Source organism: Cavia porcellus, unplaced genomic scaffold (genome assembly GCF_034190915.1).
Source record: "Cavia porcellus strain 051 isolate PalLab524CR breed Dunkin Hartley unplaced genomic scaffold, mCavPor4.1 scaffold_12, whole genome shotgun sequence".
Classification (NCBI taxonomy): Eukaryota; Metazoa; Chordata; class Mammalia; order Rodentia; family Caviidae; genus Cavia; species Cavia porcellus.
Window position 1 is genome coordinate 45,117,001 of NW_026947495.1, and position 27,607 is coordinate 45,144,607.

The following is a 27,607-nucleotide window of genomic DNA, read 5'->3' on the forward strand; positions in this document are numbered from 1 at the left end:
ATTCTACAAAGTTGTCTACTAAAATGCATAATATAAACATCCTGAATAGGAACAAAAGGAATGATACCCTTTGGATATGATTTTGCTGCTATTTATATATCTTCTACTCATCTAGCTTTCTTTTTGAGTTCAGCATAACATATTTCTTATGATGTCACCCTGTCACTCCTCATTGCCACTTTCAGTACATAATTACTGTGAACTTGTCTTCAGTGCCATCATTTGACCTTGTGGTTAGTTTCTTGCCTTCCTATTTACTGATATTTGTGACTCATCAGGGTTGGAAATAAAATCTGTCTACATTTTTTGTATAACAAGTTTAGATCTTTATTAGAATTTTAGCTTGGAACATTTACCTACATTGATTTTTATTCTGCCAATCATCTAATTGATAGACTCTGTTTCTTCAGTGTTGTGCCAGTTAACAGCTTCTTCAGTCAACAGAATTCAAGTGACTGTTTTTCATTGTGTAACACAAGTTTTTAGATTATGAATGCACTTTCACAAATCTTGGTTTTTAAAACAAATAAGATAAATATATTCTTAAATTATGTATAATGTACATTATATAAACATTACATATATAATTCATATGTATTTGCTAATAAGGCATGACCACTTTTGTTTATTGAAAATATATGTTGACATATATCTTAGACAGGGGACCAAGAGTGGCGAATGCCCTTATCAAGCTGGAACTACTGGTAAAAGGAAAACAACAAACAAGCAGGTTCTCAGGTAATCACAAGTATTCGGCAGAAAATTAAGAGAGCAACGTTATTGTGCATGCAAATTTAGGCACAGGATTTAAGAAGACATCTCTGAGGATGTGATATTTATGCAAAGATCTGAATGGCACAAAGGAGCTAGATGTGATAAAAATCTATGGAAGAATAATTCAAGTAAAAAGAAGAGTTAGTGAAAAGGTCAAAAGGCAGAAATAAGCTTAGCTCTGATAGAATTTCCTAGAAGGTCTTAAGCCTGGTAACGTGTGTACAGTGCAGGATTTCCAAATATTTCCCAGGTTACATCAGGGAGAATTAAAGAATCAGATATAAACAATATGACTGTTGATTGTTGCAATAAAATAGTCAAGAAATAATGGTGCTTGAATCAGAGAAGAGATAATGAGTGGTGGAAATAAAAAAATTTTCTGAATGGATTTTGAATACATTTGGGAGTAGAATTTATAGCATACACAGGGAAGAGAGCATGATTGCTAATAGAGAATAATAAAGGACAAATCTTATACTTTTGACAATTAAAAAGATAGTTATGGTCCATTTGCACAAATAGTTTAAAAGATAATAGCTAACTCTTTAGAAAGACAGAACAAAATTTTGTTTGGATATGATTTGACTTATAGAACCTGGGATAGTTAATTTAAGCTATCATTAGTTGGCATAAGCCATATCTAGACAACTGGTAAACTACTAATTCTGGATGTCATCTAAGGTACCTCCAGAGCCTTAGAAGCTTGTAAATCAGAGTAGGTTTCCTGAGAAGACCTGCTCTCAAGGTAGATGAGCACTATCCAATCAGGCATGGGAATAAATGGAACAAAACCAGCCCCAAATTAAATCTATCTCTGTGCCCTGGAGCTAATGAGATACACTCATTCTTCTGCCCTTTGATAACTTCAGACTATTGGGTATTAGGATTCCAGGACTTCAATTAGCAAGTTCATCGGGTTCTCAAGTCTTTAATCCTAGACTGAGCCACTTTGTTAGTATTTCAGAGCCTTAGACTTAGTGTTATGTTATGATACTTGTCAGCCTCCCTATCACATAAACTTATTCCCTTAAATCCTCTCTCATATATCTATATCTGCACCAATCAATTGACCTATTTATATTTATAATTATATAGTCTATTGCTTCTGTCTCTTTGGAAAATGCTGATTAATATAGAGATTTAGAGTTGTTCTTATAAAAATGGCAAATTAGTACTGAAGATTGAGATTCAATGGAGCCTGAGACTAAAAGAACTCATAAGTTTATACAAATAAACAAGATAAAAAGTGAGCAGAGTCAAACCCCAGGAGCCTTGCATCACTAGAGTTGAAGCAGAGGAAGTAAACAAATATGACTAGGAAGGAAAGACCAAGTAAGTAGAAAATGTTTTAATATCGTGGGATTCCTGAAGTCAAATAAAGGAAAATTTTCAAGAGGTGGAATGGTTTGTTATATTGAAGGCCTGTACAAGGTTAAGAAAACAGCAGTAGAGTGACAACTTGATTTGAAACACAGATTCATTTGTGACCTTATTAAGGGCAATTTCAGCAGAATACTGGAGACTAAAGCCCTGCTGGGGTATGTTGAAAGGAGGATGTGAAGTAAGGAAATTATTTTAGTCAATAATTTTAATGAAGATTTTAATAAAGCTGAATAGGCGATGGGACAGTAGTTAAAGAGCAATGAGGGTTGAGAAATCTATTTGTTATTCAAAACATTGCAAATCTGTGTGCCGATAGACAAGATCCATAATAAGGAAAATTGATAATGGTGGAGACCAAAAGAACTAACTTTCATAATATCTGGTAGATTCTTGTCATTCTTCATTTACCAAAACTTATTTTAGACTAATCTGAAACTTCAGTTTCATATTTGATTCAACAGTCCTCTGTTTTCTTTTCTCACTGTTTGAAGGACAGGAACTAGACTCTGGATCTTTCTGTCAGTTACGTCTACCTTTGTTTTTTATTTTCTTTCTTTTTTTTTTTTTTTTGTTTGTTTGTTTTTGTCTTTTACCTTTGAATCTGGAGACAAAAAACAGGCAAAAAGGGAATGGCTTTGTGTTGTTGGTTAGAGATATCTCAAGATTTATTTTGGCTCTTCCTGATCTACGTTGTATCTTAATTCACAATAGGTTTTGTCGTTGTTTTATATTTTTCTCTTTCTGTTGCCTGTTTGTTGAGAAGAAGTCTTGTTATGTATTCCAGGCAAGCCTGAGACTTGCAATCCTCTTGCTTTTAGCCTCTTAAGTGCTGGTATTATGGATATGTGCTACCATAAACAGCTCATAGAGGGTTTTCTCAATGATAGTGTTCAGCCTACCTGTCACAGAGAAGGAGCTGATAGAGGAGCAATCCTGGATTCATTTTGACTTAGTAATTCACCACACTCCACACTCTTTTCCCTGAAAGATTTCACTTCATGTGGGCTGCCATACAGAATCCCTATTTCTAATTACTTCTCATCTCTTATAGTCATTCAGAAAAGCCATGAAAACAGAACGCCTTTTCTTCACACACTAAGAACTCAGGAGTAGTTGGATAAGTTGGACTTACCCCTTTTTTTCCAAGAGACATTATATTACATTGTCCTTTAGAAACATCCAGACAAGGAGCAGATACTAGTTCTAATGCTTAATTCATATGATTCATTTCAGGTTCTGTAAAATAATTATGTAAAACATTTAGTATAAAGTCTGGCAATATGATATATGGATAAATAATTGATGGATATTTTATGAAGACTCACACAATATAATGGAACCTTGAAAATCATACCCCATATAATCAATTTGGTTAAGCAGAAAAGTTATATAACAGCAAAAATCATGTCTTATTTACTTCTAACTCTCTATACCCTTTTAAAATTTCTGGAACTTAATAGGAAATCTATGAATACCTAATAAAAGAAGATCACCTAATTACTTGATACACCCATAAATATCTGAGGAAAAACATAACCAACACATCAGTTATTCATTTTTCCATTTGCCAATTTCTGTTTTATAAGTCACCTTAAAACTTAGGAGCTTTAAACAGTACACTGCTTAGTTGGCTTACAGGTCAACATTTGAACAGAATTTGTATGGTACTAATTATTCCACTTAGTATCACCTATGTTTCCTGTGACAGGAGAGAGACTCACTTGAAAACTCACACATTTTTTTAGATAGTTTCCAGTCTAGAAAAACAACAGGCAGAAGCTGTCTCCTGCCCTAGATGGCAAATCACTCCCTCTACATTCTGTTTATTGAGTTACAGAACATGACCATTTTTGAAAATACAATCTAGTGCAATCAGTGTTGCTTAGTAATTGAAACAAAGTCATCTAGGGATTTTCTAAATAAAAGTCATGTACAACTTTGAGCATCACAGCAGTCTTATATACTATGACAGCAATGGCTACAAGGTCAGACGCATATTTCCTTCTGCACACAGTATGTAGAAACTGTACCAACGATCTTTAACTTCATATTGGTTTCAGATAACTTCTCACCCTAAACTACTTGATCAGTTTAGTGATTTCCACTCATCTCACTTTCAGGGCCTCTCCTCAAATCATCATCTACCAGCACAAATAAGAATAAGCTTTCTGAATGTGTAATTTAACAACAAGAAAAATGACCAAATCACAAAGGATGAAAAGAGAAAGAAAGGGAGGAAGACATAGCTTTAAAGGGATCAGAAAATGTAAGAACTCATTATGGTAATAGACGTATGATTGAGACTTTGATTTGAGAGAATAATTTATTTTAAAAAAGCTAAGATAATTCAGAAGTTTGAACTTTAACTTAGTGTTTGACAATACTCAGCAATTTTTAGTTTATAAATATAAAAATACTGTGTATTAAAGTTGTGGGAAAACTGTCAAAGTACCAGCTCAGTAAGATGAGTGAGATAATATTAAGGACTTTATTCAAAATCCAGAATAATTGAAGGAACAAGGAATAGGGTAATACGGATAAAATGAAATTGAATTCAAATTTAATAGTTGCTGAATATCAATGAGGACTTGTTATTCTATGTTGAATATGTTTGTAATTTTGTAATTAAAATTGATAACTTGTTTTTGTTGCTTTAAATTCTGATTTTGAGCTGCAAATCTACCTCAGAATTTCAGATTTTAATACTGTCAGTATTTACCTGGGGCTTTATTTTTCTCAGTCCTTCTCATAGATTCTCCCTACTTCTTGATTTCAGTATGAAATAGGGATAGGAGCTTAAACAGAGTCCTTGATTATGTTTATTGCTGCTTCTCAGTTTTTCAATTTGCTATCCTGGAAACGCCAAAAGGCTTTAATGCCCTGATGCTCCTCTCAAGCCCCACAAGCTCCTGCTTAACCATCAGCTAAGTTGAAAATGTTTGTAGCCCTTTTATGAGGGAGAATTACATACTCCTGCCCCATTAATATCTGATTTGATGACATAACTTGATTTTTTTCAGTAAAATGAAAGGAAGATGTGTAATGCTTTAAAGCATGGTTATCATGCAATTCTAATATGCTCTTTATCCTTTATCACAAGACTAATAACTTCCCAGACAATAGCTACTAACTTCAGTCTGAATTCCAGAAGAAATCTGACTCAAAAGAAAGCAATAGCCAAATCAGAATGCATGTAATACAAATGAATAATTAACTTATTCTGCCACTTCTTTTGAGGTTATTTGTTACTATATCGTAATTTAGTCTAGGATCCCTGACACACTTTCTCTCCAATGAGCATTTGTTTAGTTTCAGGAAAAGATTTTCTCATCCACAGCAATCTATTACCTACAAACTAGCCTGGTTAAGATTAGATGCAAGATGAGGTCCTGCTGTCCTGAATAATCATGTGATCATCATTATCTAAACCACTTCATTTGTAGTATCAGGCATCGTAGAGATTAATACATTTGTCTAAGTAAGTGATAGCTGACACTATTCTCTACATGGGGTCACATAACTGTAATCCCAGCAATCTGGGAGGCTGAGGCTGAGGATCTGAGTCCAGGCTAAGCAATTTGGTGACTTGAGTAAATCCTGCCTTGAAAGAAATTTTAAAAATGATCTGGTGATAAAATTCAGTGAGAAGGACTAAGTTTCAATAGCTAGTGCCAAAAAAAAAAAAAAGAAGAAAGAAAGAAATTGTGGTGTTATGTGTTGCATTAGTAAAATATTAGTGTCAGTTTATTACATGCATTTAAATACTTTAAAAACATTAGGAAATAAAATAAATACAATTAAATTTCAACAGTATTACTTAATGCCTCCCAATTTTTCATGCTTTTAGTATAATCAATGATGACACACTAAAACAAATAATGTGCTAGTTGTCCTCAAGGCAAGAATATAAGTATCAGTTATGTACCAAAAAGTAAAATTTTATTGATATTGGTTAAGAGAGACTAGGTAACAACCTCAACCTCCAAATATCTTTAAACCTATACTGCATTTCTGTTTTGTGCTCTGTGCTGTAAGTCATGTTGCCTTCTTATGCAGCTCCCTATTTCTGTCAACATAGAAGCTGTATGATCTGTTTCAGTCTGTTCCACCACACCCAACAATCTCCACGAATAGCAGTGGAGAGACAGAGTCTAGAGAATTTCCCCCCACCCCTTGAGCTTCTGTCTCCCTCCACTGGAAAGGAGTGCTGGACATTTCAGTGGCTGATTAATTATGTGATCCTGCTGATAGCTAAGTGAACTGGCTGAATTGGTTTAAAAAGGGAAGAAATATAGATGAGCAGAAATGTCTAGTGCATGCTTCTTCCATCTTTGAAATAACATGTAAAAGATGAAAGGGTAGGTGGATAGATCAATGGAAACGGAAAGAAAGGTTGCATAAAAAAGGAGTTCTAAGATCACTAATTTAAACCTGTACAAACAGTAACACTAAACCAAATATTTAACATTAGCATAATATGATTACTCAAATTATCCATTAATATTTATTCCACTGTATATCTTTCTATAGAATACAAAACAGAATAGAGTTGGCCATAATAATAATCACAACAGCACTGTTATCTAACATTTGCTGAGTACTTATTCTTCACTAAGCACTATTTAAAGAGCTTCCTAACTGTTGTGTAAAATGTCCTACTTAGAAAAGAAAAAGTAGTTATCATTGCCATGAAAAGTGTATTTAGAATATTTGAGAAGTAATTATTGTAGTCAAAATAATTTCACAGAAAGTATGAATGACTGACACCAAACTGTGTATGATTTTAATGACAATATCTCATTCTATATGGTAGTTTTCATATTTCTTTACATCTCCTTATGATTTGGCAGCAGTTCAAATATAACATATGTGCATTTCAGTGCTCCAAGTATTTTTGAGTCTGTGCTAACATAAAATGTGCTTTCACCTCACCAACTTTGTGCTATAATACCAACTGGGGAATATTCTCATGTATGTCAATCAGACACAGGATAGACACTAGAAATCTTAATCTTGTCTTTCTGTGTGGGGGTGGGAAGAAGAACTTGAACAAAGAAATTACAAGACTAGCCAAGATTTGGGGGAAATAAAGGAAAAGAAATACAAAATTCAGAAGTGTAGGATGGGGGGAGAAGGTGTTTAGGTGACTTTAAAACACACTGATAAACTTTAATTTCCTAATATGGGTTTGGGTTATTTGAAAACTTTTATTATTTAAAAATACATATACTACATACATTTACTCTGTGAATTTTCACAATACAGAAAGACACACTTATTGTGAGAAAAGCATAATATCACAGCTATATATTCGATTCATCAAATAATCTTAATTTTTTTTACCATACCTGTACTTAACAAAAGACTTTATATGAAGATGACCATTAGTTTATAAAAAGTATATTTTGAAGTAATGGTCACCTTTTTCATTAATAGGACATTATAAAAGTAATAATTTGTCAAGGAATCAGGTTGGGTTAACAATCATTGAAATGTTAAACCAGGTATAGATTTTATGAGTGAAAACAGTTGACTTCCAAAGCTGGGAATTTAGTTCAGTGGCATAAGCGCCTGCCCAGCAAATGCAAGGTCATGAGTTTGATCCCTGGCATGAAAACAAACAAAAATAACACAGCACTTGATTTCCAACTAGTCTTCTTGGGTTTCTCATTCTCCATTGACTACATCTTAGACTCTTTTTCCAAGAATGTCCTTTTCCATCTTATCTGCCTGGCAAACTGTCACTCATTTTGTACAGTTTAACCCAGTCTCATCTATCCATAAAATCCTTTTGACTTTTCTAAGAGGATTTCAGTATTTGCTCCCTAAGCTCTTACAGTACCTTGTCCGTACTTCTGTAGGTGATCGTAATGCATTTATGTTTGTTCTTGAATCTGTCTCTCCTATTGGAATAAGAGCACAATAAGAATTGGACAAACTCTATTCTATTTATCTTTATTTACTGAAGGTGAAAAATCATGGGTGAAATATAATGGACACTAAATAGATGCTTAATGAGTTGATGACTAAAAATACAAGAAGGCAATACTTGGAAATGAAAGTGTAGAAGTCTACACCATAACTGAATCAGGCACATCTCAAATTTATTCAAATAATCAACAAAGGCCCTCATTAGTTATTTCCAAACAAAATGATATTTTTCTATTTATATTTTATAAAATGATATGTATAATAGCTTGCATTTATTTGATATGTCATGAATCTAACAGTATACTTGTGTACAAACTATGTGTGCTCTATCTAATTTTTACATCAGTAATTTTAAGGTATTATTTTCCCTTATAATGATGAAAACTCACAACTCAGGAATATTTAGTAATCTGTCAAAGACAAAACAAGTAAAACTTGGTAGATAGAACCACAAAAGTTCTTCCTAAATAGACGCATTATAACTCTCTGGCTGTGGAAAAATTATACAGATAATGATATTTTTCAGTCTGTGATAATAACACAAAGTCTTTATCAAGTCTAAATAATACATTCTCAGACAACAAGCAACATCAAAAAGCTGCCTCTACATCTGTGCAGAAATATATAAAGACCTAAAATGTAAATCTTCCCCACCCACATTTTTGAAATGTAGAAAAAATAATCCATAAACTCCAAAAATCTTTATCCCAAACCTGAGAAAATACTTCTGTTCTGGTCAGGGATATTTGTTGTTGTTTTCCGCAAGAAAAACAAAAGTCTATAAACTTCTGGCTTTCTACTCATGTCATGATTTCGCTCAAAGAAACCAAAATAGTACAGATTTTGTCTACCTGGTTCGTAGCTTGAAAATAAGAAATATGATTTTGTGGCTCCATATTTACCACCTTTAAAAGCAAGAGTGTTTGAATTTGAACTTTTTATGCATAAAATTGTAACTTTATTTTATTTTAATAATATATTTTATCACTTGTCAGCTCTAAAAGATCTATGAAACTAATCATATACAAATAATTAATTTAAACTTCATCCTACTTTTTCTTTACTAAAATAATAGAGAATAACTTATCTAGTTTATAATGAGCACTCTTTGGTATATTGACTAGGAAGATGACTGTCAAATCAATAGATTGGTTTATTCAATAATGTTGGTTTGTAAAACATTGCATTTTAAATGCATAATTAAAAGGTAGACATCAGAAAGATGTCCACATGCAAATCTCCTTAACTAAAACAGAAGATTTCTCTATAACTTCAAAGGCATAATTCCAACAAAGGGCAATGTGTGCCAACTGGCCATATTCATGCATGAAATGCCTAATGAAATATGCTATTTCTAATACAAATAATTGCCTTTGTTTTCATCCCCTTCACTGGTGCATCGTAGCAGACTATAAAATAGTGTACGTTTTAGCCTGATCTACAATCAGACAGTTCATAAAACTCTAATGGAAATGAAGATTTTGCTATTTGAAGTGGTGAAATTTCCATTTTCAAACATATCACAGCTTATAACCACTGATGGAATTTAGGTTTGCTTTTGAGTTTTAGGATAATAGCAAATTACAGAGAAAATCTGCCAATTCTTCATCAGTAGAACTATATGAATAAAAGACTCGTTTTCTGCCTAGAAGAAAAGCAAACCTACACTGTGCTTTTAAGTGAAAAATATATATTTGTTTGTAGCTATATGCTGTTTATAAGCTTGAGATCGTTAATCTTGCTTAAGAGAACAAGAAGTTTGTGCAAATAAATACAAATTCTTTTTCTCTTATCTTTATTTTCATTTTAGAAATAAAGAGAACAAGGAAAGCAGTATGAGAGAATTCTCTTTTACTTCCTATTTCAGTGGTCTGTGATCCATGAAATCTAAGTGGTTATTTAGAACAACCCAAACTCAATGGATAAGTGTTGCTACATTTCTTTCCTTTTCTAATACTTCTTCTGAATATTGCTTTCACCTATCTTTCTCTTTTCTTGATGGCAACCCCGAAAGCCTTCCTATTTTGTCACAAATCTCATCTGCCCAGTGACAGCTTCCCCACCTGAGCTTTTAACCCAGTAAAATTATCATCTTTAACTTCCCCAAAAGTTTTGAAAATAAGGAACAAAATTCCTGAAGTATAGAACTATTAGTTAAATTACTGCAGCTATGGGGAAGCTCATTACTTTGTGAGACAACAATTGCTAAGACATTTCCTGAAGAGTTAAGCAAGCATCTACATGGTTGTGATCTTCACACAGGGTCCCTGTTCTGCTTCTTAAGGACATGCCAAAGTCATTTAAATCTTTTTATCCAATGATGATTTGTCAAATACTATTTGAAGCAAGATGATACATTTCCTTCCTTCCATTTTTTTCAAATCAAAACATACTCAGTCCCTTCTATCTCCATTATGCATAAATTTTAATCACTTCTTAATTTTGATCTTCCACGTGCACTTCAGGTAATTGATGTTCTTTTTTAAAATATCACCCTAATAACTATTCTGTATCCTGACAGTAATAATAGTGTTTACATGTTTTTATAAGCTAACAAAAACACATAAAATTACTCTTAAAATAGGGGAATTTCATACAATATAAGTAACGGCTTAGAAAGAACCAGAAAACACTGAGACAAAGATATTCATCTACATGGAATACTGTATCTGAAGAGCTGTCTACCTAAATATAATGCTCTATGGCTACCATAGTCCTACTTCTGGGCATATTTTTTTCTGCATTTTATTTTGCCATGATATGATGGTAAAAATAGAGTAAAGAAAAATTGCAAAGATCTCTAATGTTTACAGGAAATTTTATACACTTAATTTTTAAAGTCAAATGTGTGTTTAAAAATATGTACTACATTTGCCCCTTTTTCCTTTACTTGCAGTGCCCATTCATCTACTAAACAGAGTTTTATTGAGCTCTGCTTTATGCCAAGATAAACGAGAGATAGGCTTTTGTTCTTTAGCTCACAGTCACTCAAGGGAAGTACTGTGAAACAAAAATTCAAGAGAACAAACAAGTTAATAATCATTTGTGTTCATATCATTAAGGATAATGTTATGAGATAAAGAAAAACAGAGGACAAGATAGACAGGGGGCAGAAAACTCCTCTTTTAATCTGACAGTTTAAGAGAAGTCAAAATAAAGGAATTTAACTGGAAAGCTTAATGTTGAATTACAGGGACAATGAGCAGACTACCTGGAAAAATTATGGTAGTGGACAAGAAAACACAGCTCAGCATGTTTGAGGAAAAAGTTGAGGTCCAAAATGTAAATGCTACCATGGAAGATTCTAGCAAGAAATAAGTGAAGAGAGGTAGGCTGGGCCAGGTCATGTAGGCTATTACAAAGGATAGGAGTAATTTTTCCATTTGTCTTGCAAAGGCATTACAGGATTTTAAATACAATGGTATTACCAGAATAAAAATTTTACTAAGATTGTTATTTGTAATTTTTAATAACAACTTTGTTAACTGTAATTTGCATAACAATTTACAAAAAGTGTAAGTTTCAGTAAATTTTATCACATTGACAAAGTTGGACAACCATGATCATGAATAAATTTGGGATTTGAAATCTGGACACTTGACAATATTTTACCTAATTTGTTGTAGATAGAATGTTGAAAAGAGGAAACATGAAAACACATCAATAAAAATAATTGAATACAGTTATGTTTAGTCAACAATATCTGAGATTTCTCAATAAACTTAGATGTGTCTCATTGCCACCATCTTGTGAATATTATTGTTAAACTTGAGATCTCCAAAGCATGATATACATTCCTCTTAAGTTTTGCTAAATTACATTTCAAGATAAAAGAACAGTGTGAAAATTCTATTCATGTTTGCAATATACACTAAAATACTGATGCATTTAGTGCTTATTTAATAACAAACACATTGCAAGACCATTATTTACACATGTATCATACCAAAGTTCCTCAATTTATAATGGAGTCAATCTTGTTAAATAGGTTGTAATTTGAAAATCTTCTTAAATCTGTTGTAAATTGAAAATATCTAATACACTTAACCAACGTCATAGATTAACTTAACTAGATCAAATGTGCTCAAAACACATTTGGCACAGTTAAGTAAAATCCTCTAACACAACCTATTTTACTATGAAGTGTTGATACTTCATTCAGCTCACTGAATACCATGCTTTTGTACTATTTCAAAGTAGAAAGCCACTGCGTATTGGGGAATATCACTAAATATATATTTGAATAATAGGATAATTTGTATTAATCCAACCAGCTGGAAATCATCCAGCATTTTTCTCTGTTTAAGTCTGTATCAACTATATTCCCTTATGTGTCACTCCCCCAAATGACATCAATTAGTGACAGTTATTCTAGGTTTACCTCTGATTTCTATAATAAACTCTTTAAAATAAGGAGGAAGTTATTATGAAAATGCAAGCACAGCCTAAAATTGAATGGTCCCACAGTCCTTCTTAATACATAAAACATTGTTGGATAATTGAAGAACTTCAAATAAGAGTAGCCAAAATTAAAAATGGAATACTATTTATAATTAAGTTTTAAAACAGTAAGTGTAAAATTAACAAAGTACATACAGCATCTTTATGCTGCAAACTAAACAATATTTTTAAAAATTAAACAAAGAAATTTGCATCAACATAGATCGGAATATTCAATATAGTAAAAATGTTAGTTGGCCTCTAAACTCATAAGCAGTTTTAATGTAGATCTTATCTAAATCTCAGTAAGATTTTCTATAGACACAGTCAATCTCATTCAGAAATATCTATGAAAAGAAGCAGTTCCTAAATTAGCTAATACAACCTTGAATGAGAAAAAATGTAAGAGGTATCTAGTAAGTGTAAAGTCCTGCAAGATAGCTACTAATCATTACTATATGATATTTAAAAAGGGATGGAAACACAGATGAGTGGAACAAAATAAAGCCAAGAAATGGATTAAAACAAAATTACTGAACAGATATTGACAAAGTTCACTGAATTAAAGACAGCCTATTCAAGAAAAAAAGTAAGGATGGACCAACTTCATATTCAGCCAACAAAATGGATTTAAATTTAAATTTAACATCAAATTTATAAGTAAACTTAAAATAGATTCTGTTAAAACCTTAGAAAAAAGTTTAAAAAGAGAGCTCTTTTTAAAAAAATATAGGAAAAATCTGTGGAATTTGTTACATAAGTAACTTTAAGAATGTTAACAAAAGCTCAATCTATAAGAGAAAAAAATAACAATTTGGACATTATCGATTTTGCTTCGTGAAGCCTCATATGAAGAGATCATTAAAGGAGGAAATACATGCAAACCGCATGCCCAACAAAAAATACTATCTAGACTACATAAAACTCAAAATCAAGAATCTTTTAAAAATCAATTTGAAAATGAGTAAAGAGATGTATGAAGAGATCTTTCACTAACAGAATAGACAGATGGAAAATAAGCACAGTTGAGGATGTTCAGCTACATCAACAATAAGGGAAATGCAAATTAAAACCATCAGTAATCTAACCCTACATCTATCAGCATGGCTAGGGGAAAGTGGCAATGATACCAAAGGCTGGTGAGCATTTACAGAAACTGGCTGCCAAATGTATTGACTGTAAGAATGGACAGTGCTACAGCCATGCTTAAAAACAGCTGGGAAATTTCTTTAAAAACTAAACAGGTAGCAGTCATATGCCTCTCCAACTGAATTCTTGTGTATTTATCTCAAAAACTGAACACTTAAATTTATATAGCAATTCATATTCGTAGAAGTCTATTTATAAAAGATTTTAAAAATTCAGACATTCTTCAGTGAATAAATGGTTAAACTATGTACACCTATACGAAGGAATATTACTCAACAATGCAGAAGAAAAGCTGTTGATACACATCACTTGAATATATATTCAGAAAGTTTGCTGAGTGAAATATCTCAAAAAGTTAGCAGAAAAGACAAAACTGTATAAATAAAAGAGAGTAGGTATGCCAATGAGGTACTCCTGATTATGGAACTCTCTTATATTTTGACTCTATCAGAATCAATGATGTAATTTTGATATGATACACTATACTTTGCAAGATGTTATAATTGGAGAAAACTAGTAAATGGCACATGTAATATCTTTATTAAATTTTTGCAACTGAATGTGAGTTTACAGTTCACACAAATTAATATCAGCAATGTGGGAAACTAAGACAGAATTTCATTTTTGAGTGTAGTGTGGTCAACGTAAGGACATATTAAAATCTTTTCTCAATCTTACAAAATTGTAGTGGTGTAACTCAACGCAAATGCTTTGGATTCATTCCGTTCTCAGTAACACAAAAATGGGGGAAGAGAAGGAAGAAAAAGAGCAAAAAGAGAGTTTAGGAAGATGTCTGCATGTGAGGCATAATGAATGTTATCTTTTTTAAAATTGTATCCCTTTATTTGAAATCTGAGATATTATTTTGTGATAATTAATTTAAAAATTGGCATGCAAAATGAAATATCTAAATTTAAACATCTACATATGCTTCTGAGGCATATGTAAATACATATATTTGTAAAAATTTAACAGTAAGACCCAACCTCTTGCCCTCCATAAGATGTGTTTATTTTTCTTATGAGAAATATGACTGAAATATTTTGTACATAGTTTATCAAAATTTCTTCCATTAGATTTAGTGTCAATAAAGTATGTAATGTCAATTCTTTCAATACAGAATTACAAATTATACTTTTTGAAATTGTTAAAATAATTATATTTATAATATCAATTTATTTCATTATAGAATTAAGTATCACTTTTGCATAAGTGTACTTTCTCCTGCATGAAATGTTAAAACTGAGTTAATCTTCCTGCCTATAACAGTTTGGTAACTCAACAAATTCAGAAGCAGAAATGAGGATGGTGAAAGGTGCTTTTGAACTTTGGTAACATTTATACTCCAAGCCATATGATGCATGTACTTCAGAATCATTATTTGGTGCTGTAACTATAACATATACATGGGTAAAAACATCTATGTAGAGTATCTTAGCACATGATAGTGTAATTTCAGGAAGAAGATAGCATATACAGGGACTCATGTCTACATCAATGGCAGACATGCTTAATCAAATATAAGTACCATGGCCAGACGCAGCCAAAAATCTTTCTCAGTCTGCTGAAGTCACAAACATGTCAAATTTAACAGTCAAATTATTTTCCATTCTCCTTTGAGAAAATTGATTATAAATTATTTTATTTGTCCAATTTTCCTACTTTAAAATATTTTATAAATACTGTATTATGATGTTATATTAGATGATGAAACATTTAGGTTAGTATCAGATTTACAAAGGAAATAAGCTCTTTAAACCAAGAAATCTTGCCTAATGTGAAGTTTTTACTATCAAACTAGGATAATGGAATATTTATTTTCTATAAAAGAATAATTCCAAGCATTAGGATGGTGCCAGGATTGTTTTATTAATTAAAAATGTTGTACACAAAGATTCACATATTGAGAATTACAGGTAAAGTTGTTTTAGTTTTATTTTGATTGAATATATATGACATATTTTAGATATAGATGGATAAATCAAACTAAACATATGTATGATACAACCTATCTCTCTCTCTGTCTCTCACTCTGTATGTGTGTCTCCCTCCCCCCTTCTCTTTCTCTGTTAAAAATCCATTGCTTTAGTCATTTTCAACTTTATAATATAATATTAACTATATCACCATTTTGTGCAATAGACTTCCTGAATTAACTCTTCCTGTCAAATTGAAATTTTATATCTTTGACTACAATTCTATAATTCACTCTCTCCTCCAGTACTTAGCAAGCAACATTCTACTGTCTAGTTTAATGAATTCAACTTTATAAAATTCCATGTATAAGTGAGATAATGTGTATTTGTCATCGTGTGACATATTTCATTTAACATAATGTCTTCTATATTCATCAATGTTGTCACAAATGACAGCATTGTCTTCTCTTGTGGCTAAATAGTATTATGTTACATACATATTCATTTCTTTATGCAAACATTTGCTTATGGACACTTAAATTGGCTAGTGTGACTAATGATGAAATGAACATACCGATTTCTTTTCTCTTACATTGAATACAAATTGGGATTTCTAAGGTAGAATTGAAAGTGTAATGTTTTATTCTTTTACAAAAAGTAAATAGAATCCAGTCTGTCTAAATTAGTTTTTTTAGAATTTAGGGTGGTTGTTACTTTCTCTACTATAGAAGTTGTGCTGTAATTCAGAAATCTGAAATATGCACAAAATACACACACATTTTCTTCATATGGTTCAAGAGAAAAATGTAAATTATTATTTGTGGTATTAAGTGTAAATTTCATAATAATGAAATATACAAAGTTCCATAGGAACACAGTTGATGGGCAGTTAATTGTGGATACAGTGGTTCAAGCAAAAGAGATGGCACTGAATTGGCAAAATTGAGTTGTTTTTAAAGTATGCATAAGAAAAGCATCATGGCAAATGTTCTTGTCCCTCTGCGCTTCAACCCACCCAGCACATTTTGAACTGATGCTACATAAGTTCAGAGAAGCACTACTTAGTTAAGAAAGACCAGACTGCCATGCCTGCCCACTACTCATGGGTTTATAAAACATAAGTCAGTAAAATATGTAAAATTAATTTCAATATTGTTGGTGGGTCATCTCTCTTTTTATGTTAATTAGTGCAATGTTACTTCTTTTTAGGGAATTAGTACATGTATTTAATGTATCGTAATTTATTTTTTCTACCTTTTTCCTTCCCTTCTTCATCTTCTACCCACCTATCTCCTTTCTTTTTAGACATATTTATGGTACATAATGTTTACAGTTCTTGTATGGTGCTTGTAGACATACATGACATGTCTTAATTCCTATTTACATCCACTATGTCTCCTCTCGTTCACTCTCCTTCATCTCTCAATTCTCTTTCACCTTGAGAAAGATTTATCTTCCTACTGTCTATCTTTAGTTTTGCTCTTTATTTATATTTTGGTTTTCTTAAATGAGATAAACCATGTGATATTTAAGATGGCATGTCTATTTTATTTCCCTTAACATTATGGTCTCGACGTACATCCATTTTCCTACAAATTATTCAAGTTTATCTTTATAGCAGAGTAGTACTCAATTGTGTGTGAATACACATTTTCTTTATCTGTTCACCGATTGATGGATATACAGGTCACTTCCAAGATTTAGTTATTATGGATTGTGCTTCCCTAAACAGGTCTACCTACATCACCATCATATGATATCTTAAACTCTTTCAAAAGGACACTCAGAAGGGGAATAGCTGGATCATATGAAATTCCTATTTCAGTATTTCTGCGGACTCTCTACATTGATTTCCATAGTGGTTGTATCAGTTTACATTTCCTCAAACAACGAAGAAGGGCTCCTTTTTCCCTGCAGCCTTTGTAGCATTTGTCATTGTTTGACTTTGGGATGATGACCATTCTTACTGGAGTAACATGGAATCTCAGCATTGTTTTAATTTGCATATCCCTAATGGCCAGCAATGTTGAGCATTTCTTCATGTATTTATTGGCCATTTGTACATATTAAAAATTTGGAGGCACTAGATATTTTCAATCAGTGAACTGAAACCAAGTATCAAACTTAGGGAAACAATAAACTCCCCTTTTTATTATTTGGAGATACATAAACAGGAAGTCATGATTCTATTGGAACATTCATCATGGGGCAAATTAAGAATTATTTCCAAAATTATTTTAAAAATCTGTAAAACAATTAAATAAAGTTGTTTCTATGACTACTTTCAATGTACCCTCCTTATTTAACATGCTTATATATAGGCAATCATTTTCTAGTAACATTGTATAGAACAATGTACAATGTACAAGGCAGTCTTCTCCCAATAAATGACCTACAAAACTGTTCATAGCTATTGAATAACTGCAAGGAATCAACTATATATATTTGATTTGAGACTGTAATTTTACTTCTCTTTACTGAACGCAAAGACACATAGGTTTGATAAACAATCAGCAGATCCTGCATTATAACCACACAGACAAAATCAAGCACCTATGCTTGAAATATATAAAGTATCTCTTACAAGTTTAAATTCTTTTATTATTTGTTTGGTTTTTTGTCTTTTTGAGACAAGATTTTGCTTTACAGTTTAGGCTGGCCTTGAGCTCACTGTGTAGCCCAGGCTGGTCTCTAACTGGCAACAATCCTCCTGCTTCAGCCTCCCAAATGCTGGGATTACAGATGTGTGCCACCACACCCAGCTTACAAATTTAAATTCTTAATTTTGAAGTCCAACAATGCATTTCCAATCTATTTTAATAGTATATTTTTAAAAGTTTCTTAAATTTTAATTTTTATTAGCACCTGTTTATAGTACATAATAATCACATTCTTTGTGGGAATCGTTACATGTACATAATAACATTTTAATTTTTGTTTATCCTTTTCAGGTTATCTTTCTAACTTTTGTTATTTATTATCCTACTGTAGTTTAAATGTTTTCTACTAGTATACAGGCATGTAATAAAAAAAGATTCTTCCAAGAATTGGCCATCCTAGAACTGGAAGAAGCCCACCAAGAAACCAACTAGCCAGACTTTCTGGTAAACTGCTAGTTCCGAGGACAGACTGAGTTGACAGCAACTGAGACACAAAAGGCAACTGAATGCTTGTACTGTTTGGTTGATTTTGCAGGCCTAGGTCAGCAATCTGAGCATGTATTGGGAGGATAACATTATGCATTATAGTAAATATGGAGATTTCCTTCTAACTTGTCTTTGAAATCCAATATTATTCTGATTGTTTTCTTTTGTTCTGATTAATTGTTTCACTGTATTCAGTGTTCTTTTTTGACTAGTTTTATTTCATTTTAATTTTGCTATATCTGATGGAATGGGCAGCTACCGGGAAGATAACAAGATACACTATAGGAGCTGTTATCCTGCTTTGAAGTTCTGTACCAATTTCACTGTTTTATTTTGATTGGCTTTATTCTGTTTTATTTTCTTGGATTTAATTATCTTTAAAATTAAAAAAAAATATTTTTCATTGAATTCACATAAAAGACTGAGGCAATTAAATAAACACCTCATCTAACAAGAATATTTTTGAATTTGGAGATATTTGAGAAGCATGGGTTGACCTGTGTACTTGTGAACACCTTTTTTAATAAACAAAAGAAAAGAATTCTGAAACAACAGATTTACAAAGAGTATTTCACCCACACCAGCTCTTCTTAACCTTTAATGATATACAGACTAAAATTAAATATTCATACCTGATACATTATCTCTAGATACCCATGTTATCTGGAGATACCCATGTCCTAAAGACAAAATAGGAAGCGCAGAAATCTGTCACTATTCTTCTTAGCTGGTCTTTTTGGAAACTGAAAGATGAATAAAATATTTAACAGTTAAACTCCTTTTTTCTATTAAAAACTTTAATGTTAAAATACAAACAGAAAAAAGAAAAAATGCTCAAAGGTTACAAAAATTGGTATATGTAAAAATGTCCATCTAAAAATGACACAACCTCAAAAAGTTGCTATTTTTTTTAACAAGTATGTTCCAAAAGAATATGGCCACATTTCAGAGAGACATTTCTTCTCCCAACACCATGACAAGTGTTGATATCACTAAAAGGATTCTGAAAATGAATTCAAAGCAACATCATTTTTTTTAAATGTTGGAGAAAGTAAAATAACTAGTGTGCTATGTCTTGGAAAGAAACCTTAGTTTTTCATAACTCTTCTCTAATACTCAAGAATTATTTGGGCCATTACAGATCTTTTTCACAAACTTTTTAAGCAGTCACATGTATACACAGATGCATAAAGATGTGAGCATAGGAAAATTTGCATTTTAAAAAAGTGAACATAACATTGCATTCAATTTTACATGTCTTTTCCACCTTAGGGTATATTTTGATTTCTGCTAAATAATATGAAAACAATTGTTTGTAGCTAATGCTCTTGTAAGGAGAGTTAGTAGAATTTTCCACAAACACATTTCAAGCCCAGGGTGATTTTTCCAAATGGTCTGTAAATTCTCTGCAAATTAAGTACTAAGATTTCACTTCTCTGCTAATCACATCAAGCTACCTAATTCCTAACTGTAAAATCAAATGTCTTAGTGACTTTCTTCTAGCAGAGTCTTCTTGAATAGCCTCTCATATTAAAGATTCAATGAGTGTGCTTTAAATGAACCTGTTTCACTGGCAGTTGCCTGCTGGTTTTTAGGATTTAAACGGTACCATTACTATCATTTATAAGGATAACATCACAATTAAGAATGTATGAATAATTTAAAATTGAGTAGCATTCAGTTTCACAGTCTGTCTGGCATAAAGGTTTGAAAGTGAAAGGTCTTCATTTTATTACAAAACACTGGCTGTCTAGGTAAAAAGAGATGAAAAGTTACTAATTTCAGGCTTTACTTCAAACCCTTTAATCTTGCAAATAAGTGCCTTCGGTGAGGACTTTGTTATCTCCTAAAACCTCTCTAGAATTGTTCACGTTCTTTGTCTTCTCCCAAGGCCCTCACCTTATCCTAGGTGAGCCAAATGAGACAAAAGGGAATCCACTGGAGAAAGTGATTATTTAATAGAGCTTTTCTTTTTAAACCCTAACTTGTGCTGTTGGCAAATATTATGAAACACGATCATTCATTGCCATAAATAATGTTATATAATTAAAATTCCATTCTGTGGTGGAAAACAGTGTGACAAACTGTTTGTGAATTGGTAATTCTATTTATTAAAAACAGAGGCATTAATTTTGACACATTGAATTATAACACAGACAAACAGATCTTGTGTTTTAATTAAATGCTCTATTTGATGAGATTTTTACTCTGAGATTTAATAGCAGATCCTAGAATTTGTATGGAATAGAACAAGGAACAATCTCTGCAGGGAGTATAGCGACTCAGGCAGAAAAGCTCTGTTAGGATTCAAAAGGCACAGAGACAGCTCCCTGGACCTCTCCCTAAATGCCTCTCTCTTTGTGTCAGGCCCAAGATCATTAACTGGTTTGTTAAGGCCTCTCCAAAGTCCTTTTTTTCTTCCCCAGGCTCCGGCAAGACTTCCAGGCTAGTAATGCATTACTTATTTTTAATCATGAAGCAGGAACTGAATATTTTTTAAATAAATAAATAACCACCAAACTGCTTTGAGCTTTCTTTTGCATTAAGCTACATTTAATATTCATTTCTCATTTTTTTCTATTAATTAAAAGTAAACCGTGTATTGTATGGTACATTATCCCTCTAACAGCCCCATGTGGAGATCATGAAGTGGAAGACTAATGGTGTAGACTTTAGCATTTAGTTTTAACCAGAATAATTTACATATCTGTGAGAAGAGTCCAAGGCATGTGTAAACAAGCAGAACTCAGAGATATTGAGACCCTTGCTCAGTTTACTATGGACTGCCGAGATATGGGCTGTGTATTTATTCCATCAGTCAGGTAATTTAATGAGACTTACACAGCATCTATTTCTGCAGAAGAGACAAAAGTTATTATTAAGGAAAGGCATGTGGCAGTAAGAAAAATGTGTTTGCTTGTTTTATTTTATTCTATTACCCCAAGTAGCAAAGGTGATCCTATTCAATGTTCATTAAAGTGTACCTTTATAATTCATCAAAGGGGGCCCACATCAACTGTTTTTTGCTGATATTTCAAAATTGGAAACATTAAAATTTGATATAAAATGCCAGATATTTAGGGAGACTTTTCATTAGAAAAATAACTGCATTGCTTTAATCTATGGATTTTTATTAATGCACAACTCTATTAAATGAACACAAGAAAGTACATTAAAGAAAAGTCATCAACTCTGAAAGGGCATTTTAACTTCCAATTACCAGGCTTTTGGACCTGTTCTAACAGAGGAAAGATGTTTCTTACAGAACTGGGAAGTTTAAATAGGTGATCACAAAAGCTTCATTTTCAGAGAATTTGTCTGGGAAGAGTTATATTGTATTGTGAACAATTCTAGGCAGTTACTAGAAGACAGATTATTTTAAGAAAACACTTCTGTTTCTTCGATAAAATTTAAATCAAATGAATCAGACTGTAGTAGTCAAACTGATTTAAGTATCAGCTCTTAAAATATGCCTTGTATGAAATAGATTTCTCTGTTAGGATATCGTTGTAAAGGGTACAAAATTCAATGAGGACTATGACTATATGGTGCCAAACAGCCCTAAGAGAAATGAAAAGCTCAATTGCCAAGGATGTTTCCAAATATTCATAATTTCTGGCATGAGTTAAGTAAGAAATAAAGAGCAGAAGTAAATCTCACCCTAACAAATGATATCTTTTTAATGAGATATTTGGGTAGTTGCAAGGGCTGTTCTTATAATTTCATTTATCTTGATATCTATCCTAAGCCTCACCTCATTTTGCCAAAGTTAAAATTAATATTAAATATTTAAATTCTCAAATCGATGCTGTTCCTTTAAAAAAAACAACATAATCTTTGTAACCCAAACCAACAGTAGGAAAGCACAAATGTTCAGACATAGACACTGCATTTTTACATGGCCTCTTGAGTGTTCACACTCCCACAAAGGCTGTCAGACCTGCTAAATGGCATAGCCAAATTTCTCTGGAATCTTTTTATAATACAATGATACATAAGTGTAAGTCAATGTAGCATTTGACTCTTCAAATACCACACTAAAAAGTCCTTTAAATATACAACTCAATCCATAGGATGAATTTGTGCCAATTGCACAAAAATATCTGTAACTTTACATACTCTTTGCAAACTATAACCTAATGTTAAACTTACTTATAATTCCTTCTGCAGCAAAAATCTCATGCTAAAATTTTCGACCTTTAGAATAAATCTAGCTTTCTCAAATAATGAAATTTGTCCTAATGAAAGGGAAACAAGTCTACAGAATGTATATTTTCTTAAATGTTAATATCAAATTTCCCCAATTTTCATTTCAAAATATTTTTATTTCAAAGGATGTGAAAAATAAGTCAATTGAAAACATTTATATGTAATAAAATTCGTCTAAGAGTAGTAGGGAGAAAGCCATGGCACAGCGGTTCTTAATTTTCATAAAGTTCTTGTCACACTACTCTTTATCGTCTGTTGTTGTTCTTGCTTTTCTTAATGTACCCTATAGACTGTAATACCCATAAGCCAGACAATACTAAGTTATCTGGTTCCCCTAAGCACCATTTATATTGATTTTTCAAAGAATGTGCTTTTTGAAAATGTCTGCATTGAATGTTGAATAGATAGAATTTTCCAGGAATCCCTGCAAGTATTTCAAAGGTAGACTTTGAGACTATGTAGTAAAAGGAATATTGCTTTGAATTACAAAATTTATAGGTAAATAATGGAAAATATGTATTTTCAAAAACAGAGGTGTCATTTCTGAGATGACTCATTTTCTTCAAATATTGAGGGTCATAATGGATATGACACATACTTTTTAAAACTTAAGTATTAATCTCTACGTAGGCTTTATGATATATTTCAATGGATTTATTGAAATGGGTCATTTTGTTTATAAGATGCAGTTTTTCATTTAAATATGTGGTACTGTCTTTGCCCTTCCAAAAAAGTGTGATTCTACCACAATGTGTGTCAATTAAAAGATAACTTGCCCTATCTTATTTGGTGGAACTGTGAAAGAGCTCCACAGCAAAGTGAATCTTGAATCATTAGCCATTCTCTCATTATAACCTCTCCCAGATTTCTGTCTTTGTACTTTGTTAGATAGAAATCAAAACAGAGACTTTTTGTATGAAATGTCCCGGCTATCAGTGGTTATGAATTCTCAGTGTCTTTTTTCAAAAAACGTATGCACACAATCATGTCCCTCCCTCATTGATTTGGATTTTATAATTCTGCTATGAATCTTGGGTACCTCTGTGTGACATTCACTAAAATTATTCTAACTATATCCTTGTGCTTAAAACTATTGCTGGCTTCCATGACATCAAGCTTCCAGCTTCATATCTCACATGAGCTTCTGTTTCTGTTTTAATAATATGAAAAATACTGATCTTATATGACAAAACACTAAAATATGTGAACAAAGATTACATTAATTTTCTTATTATTCACAACTAAATTGATATAGCAAGGCCACATATTTAAAAGTCTCCAACATTTGGAAATTCCTCAGATGAGATTCTAAAATGTTTAATTATCTTTCACATTTGTTTCCTGTACCTTGGTATTTGAAGGTATAGATTTATGGAAAATTCATTTAATTCGTCTTCAGATCATAATGATCTAAAAAAAATTGTCCCAAACATACAAATAGACTGATGATGAAATTCAAATAAAGATAAACCCTTTCTTACAGTTTGAGGAATTACATGAAGGAATCACAAGATGACATAGATAATGCTGGCTTGAAACAAAAGAAACAGAAATGCTGTGGCATGAAGTCTCCTTCTGCTGTATTAATAACATCCTCTGAGCACTTATATTCACTTTCAGATTTTTAAGCAATTAGTTTGCAGATGTCACTAAATAAATGGCATTCATTCCTTAAGCAGGAACCATACCTGTTAACCATCTCAGCCTATTCTAGCTTTAAAGCTGGACTTGATGTGCACAGCATGCTCAAAAACTGTACTCACAGTTCAAATGAGCTGGATTACAGACCATGACCACTGAGACCCTCACATGACAAAGCCTTTGTGTAATTAATATGCAGGGTAAAATGCTCCCTGGACTGCTGCTAAAGCGATTTAAATCATGCACATAAAAAATGTAATCACAAATTTAGCATGGTGGACAGAGTAGTCACACTGGGCTTGATTGCATAGAAGGTTCCAAGTGTGTTTTAAATGTCCTTTAAGATTGAGATTAGGACTTGTACTTACAAGATGCATATTAATCTAAAACTCAACATTTTTCAGTGTGGGATCACAGTAGGAGAACATTATGGGCAATAGAGGTTCATTCTAATCCCAGTAGGTAATTACACTTTGAAATAATATTCTTTAATTAAATCTTGTTTGCAGTTGATTGATTTAAACACTAAATCTAAAAACCTAAATTTGAGTTTTTATCAATTTTTGATGCTTATTGCACACAACTTGGGCTTTAATTGATGTTTCTGAAGTTTTAAAGCTCTTGTCCACCGTATCCTGGTTGATTTAGTATAATTATCAACATCATTCTTTAATACTCTTCATGACTTCCTCTGGAAACTAAATAAGTTCGAGCACTTTTACAATTTTAATATATACCCAGAAGGCATTTAATATGTCATAGTGCCAATATTTACATGCAGGAGGCTTCTGTCACATCTTTAGTAGACACAGAAGCTAATCCCATCTTTAAAATGCTAACAGAGGTGTCTTTTTCTAAAATATTTGCTACGTGGTATATTATAGCATGCCAGTCAGATCCATAGCTCTATTAATAGGCAAGTCACAAAGAAGGAAAAAGATAATATATTCCAGAGTTGTATGCAACTTTTAAAATTTGAAATAACTTGTCATTAAATAGCAAAAAAGAGATCATCTTAATATATTCACTTGGGGAAGATATCTGTATGTATTTATATACCTTTTTATATCACTTTTATTGACTTTTGGAAAATTTTGCCTAAATATGACTAAAAGATTCATGGTGGCCATTTTTTAAAGTGTTTCTTTTTTTTTATTCAGTAGCTCATAGGCTCAGTGCTTGCCTGGCAAGTGCAAGGTCCCGAGTTCAATTCCTAGTACAAAAAAATAAAAACTATATCACGCTACATCTGTAAAATAACTACATCTGTAAAACAATATGTTTTGCTATCATCGTAAAGGAAGTGTGTTACATTAGGAAACTGATATCTAATTGAATTTTAGCCTTACAAACTTTGGAACACTTAAAATTCTCCAATCTTTTAATTTAGATTTTTTTTCCTCAAAAAATGTTATAGAAAATTTCATGTCCTGATCCACAGAAAGGAACTTCGACATGTGCCCTAATTTGGCACATGATGCTATTTGTGAGGAATGGTTAAGGGTCTGTATAATTTTCAAATAACAATGAGACCATCTCAATAGGCAGACACATATCCAACTAATTGTACAGTTCACAGATTTATATACAATAACAGGTTCAGTGGCCTAAACATTGTGATTTAAAGATACTGTTCACAAATGTTTATTTTTAATTTCATATAAACAAAGAGTGCTGAGTTTCAGCCTCAACAATGCCATGCAGCAGCATCATACAGATGTAGTCAGTAAATTACATTCACGATGCCATATTTAATAACTGAAAATTCACATTTTACTACAATTGCATTTGTCATTGCTGAAAAACAAACTAGTATGTGGAATGTTTTATTACAATGACTCCATTCTTGTGAGAAATGATTAAGTTGCTATAAGAGCAAAGTAAGGCCAAAAGACCTCATTCACCATAACGCAAATATTAATCACACATAAATAATACAGGTGTCTTACAGTAAGCCACATTCCCCTAAAATATAGATTATACATCCTAGGGGCAAATAGTAGCACAACAGACTTGAAATAAATCCCTCAAGCCATGGTGGCCAAAAGAAAATCATTTATGTTTTGACAGTTTAATATACTTTTTGGTTATGCATAACAGATGAAAATATTTATACCAATATAAGAGAGTGAAAGAAAAATTAAATCTGACTAATCGACATGTTCAAAGTATGATTTTTAATTTCAAGGAATTTTTTATAACTACTCTAAGTAATAAATATGCTTCCTACAATTCAACCGTATCTGTTCATTTTTAATTAATTCACAGCAACTAGAAAATAAACCAGTCTTTCAACTCAAAGAGAACTTTCCCTGTTACACACATGTTCCACCATCAGGAGAAAAAGAGGGCTGTGATGCCTACTAATCCAAAAAGCTGTGGAGGGAGATGCACACCGCAGCAGGGTGGGACAGAGTGTGGAACAGGTCGCATTTCTGGGGAACCGATCAGGATGTAAGCTTGGGAGGACACATTGGCCATGGCATTCACTTTTGTAATCAGTAATTTGCTTAGCAGAGGTATATGTGGTTTTTCATGAAAATAGTAAATGAATATAGGTATAAAAAAGCATAAGTGATAATCCTCTAAAATATATTTCATAAGCACTCAAGTAGTAAGAACTGTCAGGCAGTCAGTACACTGACGTCAAAGGGTTTAAAACTCATTAAGATATTTATCTGACAAGTGGAGTATCAGGTAAAACCATCCATGATCAAAACTGACATCATATGATTTTATGTGAAATTAATGTAAAGCATTTTAGGGAAAAATAACAAATTTATGGCACTCAAGTAGATGTGATATAGAAAGAAAATGAGGATGATGAGTAATTAACTTTTGATAGGAGCAGACAATTTCATAAAGAGCCCATAATTGAAAAAGAATTCAGAATTTGGCAACTACATGACAAATTGATTTGTAAGAAATTAATAATCTGAGCCAGGGATATAGCTCAGCGGCATAGCACCTACCTGGCAAGTGCAAGGTCACAAGTTTGATTTCCAGTACCAAAAAAAA